This window comes from Homarus americanus, unplaced genomic scaffold (assembly GCF_018991925.1).
Source record: "Homarus americanus isolate GMGI-L3 unplaced genomic scaffold, GMGI_Hamer_2.0 scaffold25013, whole genome shotgun sequence".
In the NCBI taxonomy this organism is placed as follows: Eukaryota; Metazoa; Arthropoda; class Malacostraca; order Decapoda; family Nephropidae; genus Homarus; species Homarus americanus.
In genome coordinates this window covers 11,283,009-11,289,008 of record NW_024722158.1, presented here as the reverse complement: position 1 = coordinate 11,289,008, position 6,000 = coordinate 11,283,009, and positions in this window count along the sequence as shown.

Here is a 6,000-nt window from a genome sequence, read left to right as displayed (position 1 = left end):
GGTCGTGAATATCTAATCAGAAATTAATCAGCCAGCTGGATTAAGCCACCTGTGAGCTGTTGGTGGATTACTTCTCTAATAATCTCCTTGGACTTTTAATCCAGTAAGTCCAATATATAGTTGGACTTTTTTTCCGTAAGTCCAATATATAGTTGGACTTTTTTCCGTAAGTCCAATATATAGTTGGACTTTTTTTTCGTAAGTCCAATATATAGTTGGATTTTTTTTCCGTAAGTCCAATATATAGTTGAACTTAAATTTACACAAGTTTCATGTTTAGAAATTGACAATCTGGACCTTTGATTTGGCTAGTCAAATATTTTATTTTTCTCAGACTTTAAATCCAACAAGTCCTGATTTTTTATTTAGCAATTACGATAAATGATTAAACGTGGATTTGTAAAATTTTGTTGATGTCGTAAGTCCAATATTAATACGGATTTGGACTTTTAATCTAGCAAGTCCATTGTATAGCTCTTAATGTGCTTTAAATGTTGAGTAAATACAATATATAATTAAATATGGACTTTCAAATATTACGTTTATAAATAAGCAAATTCAATATTTTTCCGGATTTGGACTTGTAAATTTAGCAAGACCAATGTATAAATTTTTCTTGCACTTTTCTTCTAATTCTCGTATCTTTATTTGCGTTATTCCCTATTTCTTTCTTCCATCTTCATTCTCACTGGTCTTCTTCTTTCTGTCTCACTCTCTCTCTTATTCCCTTCTCTCCTGTTCCCCGATCTCTCCCTTCTCCTTCATTTATCTTACTCTTTCCACCCCCTTCCCTTCTTCGCCTCTCCCCACGTTCAGACATCTTACATTCTCTCCCCATCTTCCCACTCTCCCTTCTGTCACTTCCTCCTCTTCCGTACTTCCCTCTTTCTCCCCTCTACCTTCCTCCCGTTCGTCCTCCCCTCTTCTGCCCCCCCTCCCCATCCTCTCCCTCTCCTCCTCCCCCTTCCCTCCTCTCATTCTCCCTTCTGCCCCCTCTTCCTCCCTCCTCCCCTCTTCCTCCACCCTCCTCCTCTCCCTTCTTCCTCCCCTCTTCCTCCTGCCACTCCCTCACCGTGTTTTTCTTAATTGACAACCCCATGGGAGGCTTCTTGTACCGTACGACAAACCGCGACTACGAAGACCCGATTTTTTTTTCGGGGGAGGGGGGAGAATCGAACACCGTTGAAGGAAGAGGTGGAGAGAAGAGAATGATTGATGGGAGGAGGAAGAGAGAAAGAGGTAGAAGATGAGAAAGAAAGGAAAGATGATATGTGATAGATGAGGAAGCGAATGGGAGGAAGAAGGAAAGGTTGAGCGAAAGAGAGGATTGGGAGAAGAGAATGAGAGAGGTAGAGGTGGAAAGAAGAGGATTAGTGATGGAGGGGGAAGAAGGAAGAGAATCCGAGAAGGAAAGGAATGTAGAAGACAATGAGAGGAAATTAGTGATGAAGGAGGAAGAATAAGAGAATGTAAGAGGAAGAGGTGGTGGAGTTAAGGGAAGAGGCAAAGAATGAAAGGAGGAGGAATGAAGAGGAGAATGAGAGAGGAAAAGACTTAAGTGGAGATGAAGAAAGGGGTTGTAAAAGAGAGAGAGAGAGAGAAAGAGAGAGAGAGAGAGAGAGAGAGAGAGAGAGAGAGAAAATAGTAAAGGAAAAGGAAAGGATGAGTAATAATGAAGAAAGAAAGAAAGAGAGAGAGAGATAAGAAGATTTCCCAAGAGAACAGATAACAAAGTTTGAGAAAGTTGAACGAAAGGATTAAATAAGAAAAAAAAAAGATAATGTTTTGGGGAAAGGAAATGAAGTGAATTAAAAATATATATCGGAAAAAATAGAAGGAAAAAAAAATACGTTCATAGGGAAAATAACGCCATTAAAATTACCTAAAATACCTTAAGAATTAGTCAACAAAATGCAAATAGTTACCTTAATAATAGCCAACAAAAATACCTCTTGGAAATTAGCCCCTCGAATTAAATAACTTCTTTAGCAAAATCATATAGATCCCATAATAATAGCACCCAAAAATAGCCCGTAAAAATAGAACATCTAAACTAGCACCCTAGAAATAACACCACATTAATTAGCACCGTTCAAAATGTGGCACCTCATACAAAAGTACCCCCCCAAAAAAATTGCAAACTTCCTCCCCAAAAAATCAAGACTAAAATAAAACTCCAATGGCTTCCTTCCACGGTAAAATGGCTTCTTTCCTCACCCCCTTTCTCTTCACTGTCCCTTTTCTTTCCTCTACCCCCTTTCCCTCACTTTCCCCTCACTCCCCCCTTTCCCCTCCCCCCACAAAAAGTAGTAACAGGGGTGTATGGAAAACTAGCAAGGTATTTGTTTTGTGTTTTTTAGATGTTAACATTTTATGCGGAAGTCTGAGAGAGTAAGTGTTTTTGTTTTGTTTTTGTTTTAAGAAGGAAGGGAATGAGAGAAATACGGGAAAAAAATAGGGGAATTATGTAGAAAAGGTGATGAAAAGAAAATGGAAGCAAAGTGTGATGAGAGCGAGAGAGAGGGAGAGGGAGAGAGAGAGAGTTTGTAGTTACTGCGAGAACCTGCAGTCGTATTCATGAAAAGTCAAAGTATTTGGAATTTTAAGAGAATACGAATAGCACGAAGACCAGGTGGGATATTCCGGGAACCAGAGAAAAATAGATAAAAGTGGGGAAGAGGAGGAGGATAAATAGAAGAAGAGGGGGGAGAGGGGGAGTAGGAGGAGAAAGAGTAGGGGAAGTATTGGTGGTGCTGAAGGAGGAGGTGGAAGAAGTAAAGAAGGGAGAAGAAAAGGAATAGGAGGAGGAAGTAAGAAGGAAGAAGAAAGGGAGGAGGAAGAGGAAGAACATGAAGAGATAGAACAAGAACAGGAGGAGAAATTGGAAGAGGAGGGAGGAGAAACAAGGAAAGGAAGAAGAGGTGGAATATTGGGAGGAAGGTGGAGGAAGCAAGATTAAATTTACGTGAAGAAAGTATCAATTATTGGAAGTGAGAGAGAAAGGAGGATGAGAAGGAGGAAGAGGAAGAAGGAGGAATTATGGAGAGAAAAGATAAATTTTAAAAGAGTTTGGACCCAGGGTATTGGGGGAGAGAATGATTTTTTAAAGGATTTTGAACCGAAGTAAGAGAGAGAATTTTGACCAAAGTATAAAGTCGATATAGTATTTTTTTTACTATTTTGGACCAAGTTATCAGAGAATTATGACCAAAGTAACAAAGGAAATAGATTAAAAGATTTTGAGCCGAAGTAATAGAGAGAATTTTGACCCAGGTATAAAGGCGATATAATTTCTACTTTTACTATTATGGGCCAAAGTATAAACATTTTTAGCCAAAATATCGGAAAACTTTGACAAGAATTTTAAAGATTAAAGAATTTTTAAAAATACTTTGCATCAAAATATCAAAGTTAATATATATACTGAAAACGATTATGAACCTAAGTATGATAGAATTATGACCAACAGAGGGAAGAGAATAAGTATTTTTTTTTAAACGATCTTGAACCAAAGTAATGAAAGAGAAAATGTGAAAGTAAAGGAATTTTCTCATCCAGGTAAAAAAGATTCACAGGTTAAAACGATCCCCGGGAATATGGGAGTTGGTTAGGGCGAGACACGAAGGAATTCTCTCAGATCTGCCTTGAAGGATTCCAGTCCTTCTCTCTGGGTTCTGGAATGAGTCTTGTTATTTATGCTGGAAATTTGGTACTTTTATGGTGTGGTTGATACTTTATGGTGATGGTGTTACTTTGTGGTGGTGTTAATTCATGTTGGTGGTGTTAATTTATGGTGGTAGTGTTAAGTTATGGTGATGTTGCTGGTGTTACTGTATGGTGGTGGTGTTACTTTATGGTTGTGGTGTTACTTTGTGGTGGTGGTGTTACTTTATGGTCGTGGTGTTACTTAATGATAGTGGTGCTGTATTTACTTTAAGGTGTTATTATTGCTACTTTATCCTATAGTCCATAAATTAACTCTTATTAAAACGTAGCTCAAACCTTCATTGATTAAAACCAAGATACGAGCAAGACCAAGTACAAGTCTTTATCTTCAAGTTCCCGATAGAGTCTTTAAACAAACGAAACTCTGTGATAGAAATGAAAAAAAAAAGTTGTTAAAGATTTAAGTTTGAAAAAAAAAGAAAGAACTTTGGGGAATGGAGTTTACCTTACAGCCTGTTTGGGTGGCTGGTAGTAACTGGTCGCATACAACGTGGTAGTCTTGCATGCGTTTTCCCGGGTTCCTAGTGTGTTGAAGACCTCTTAATCTACTGCAGGTGATGTTGGTTCTTCCTGCGGCTTCTGCGGTAGCTTGTCAGGTCCTACTTGTTGTTGTTTTTGTGGAGTGATTGTTGGTGTGTTTTTGTTAATGTCTGGGTAGGGATTTTTTGTTTTTGTAGGGTTTTTGTTGCGTCTAGGTAAGATTTTTTGTGTTTGTTGCGTCTGGGTAGGGTTTTTGTGGAGTGTTTGTTGCGTCTGGGTAAGAATTTTTGTGTTTGTTGCGTCTCGGTAGGGTTTTTGTTGTGGAGTGTTTTTTTGATCTAGGTATTTTGTTGTTGTTGTTTTGATTTAATCCCTTGAGTATATACGATGACTTTACCCATGAGTACAATGACTTATCCCCCTTGAGTATAATAACTTAACCCTTGATTTCAATGACTTAATCTCTTGAGTACTTGAGGAATAGGTCATCGTACCCATGTAGTTAAGTTCCTCGTACTCAAGGGGTTAAGAGGGAGAACTCGTACTCTGCAGGACCAGTTTCCAGAGCAGTTTGTGAAGGATACTACTCCTTTCTATTTACCGGGACGGGACGAAGAGCCAGGAGCTATTTTTAATTTGCAGACTGGGATGGAAACGCCTGCATGGACATCTTGTAGTGAGGTGGTACTTTTTTGACCTGGTGAAAATTGTTACTTTTATTTTTAACTTTGGGTGAAAATTATGTTACTTTTATTTTTAACTTAAGGTGAAAATTATGGTACTTTTATTTTTAACTTAGGGTGAAAATTGTGGTACATTTATTTTTAAATTGTGGTGACAATTATGGTACTTTCTTATCAGTAAGTGAAGACAATAGGACTATCTTATCCAGTAGAGTGAAGACAATGGGACGTTTTATCAGTGGGTGAAGACAATAGGACTTTAGTAATGGTGAAATAAGCGTAGGACTTTATTTCAGTGGGTTAAATATGGATCTTGTTAATTCTCACAGTGGGGTAGGTGAATTAACCCCCCACCTGTATTGTAATGTTGAGGTAAACAGTCTTAATTAAAGGTAGACTATAGACAAACTACACCTTATGTAAACAAAGTCGCCTCAGGTAACATGTAGGTAATTAGATAAATGTAAACAAACAGTACCGTATCTACAGTTTTGTTTAGCTCACACACATACACACACACACACACACACACACACACACACACACACACACAGAGTTGTAGGGTAAGTCCAACGTTATAACCATAGGATAAATCCAATATTATGACAGTGGTGTAAGTCCAAAATGATAAGAGTTAGGTAAGTCTAAGGTAATGACAGTTAAGTCCAAAGTGCTAAGAGTAAGGTAAGTCCAAGGTAAAAACAGGAGTGCAAGTCCAAACTAATAACAATAGAGCAAGTCCAATGAAATATACTTTGAGGTTGTCATAATGTTAAGTCCGAACTCCTTTGTGATTTACTTTAACTGGACTTGTTTAATTTATAGACGATTCTTATGTCTAAAACTAACTTATTATTTTCTGTTGTTTCAGGTAAGCGTTGTGGTGACTGATTACGTGCAGGGATGGCGTTGAAACGTGAGTATGTTGTTGATATTTGGGAATGGCGTTGAAACTTAGAGCGTTGAAACTTAAGGATGGTTGAAACTTGGGGGTGATGTTGAGTTAGACAGGGCGTTGAAACTTGAGGATGGCGTTGAAACTAAGAAGTGGCGTTGAAATGTAAATACGACTAGATAGTGTTAAGTTAGGAGGAGATAGATGATGACCCAA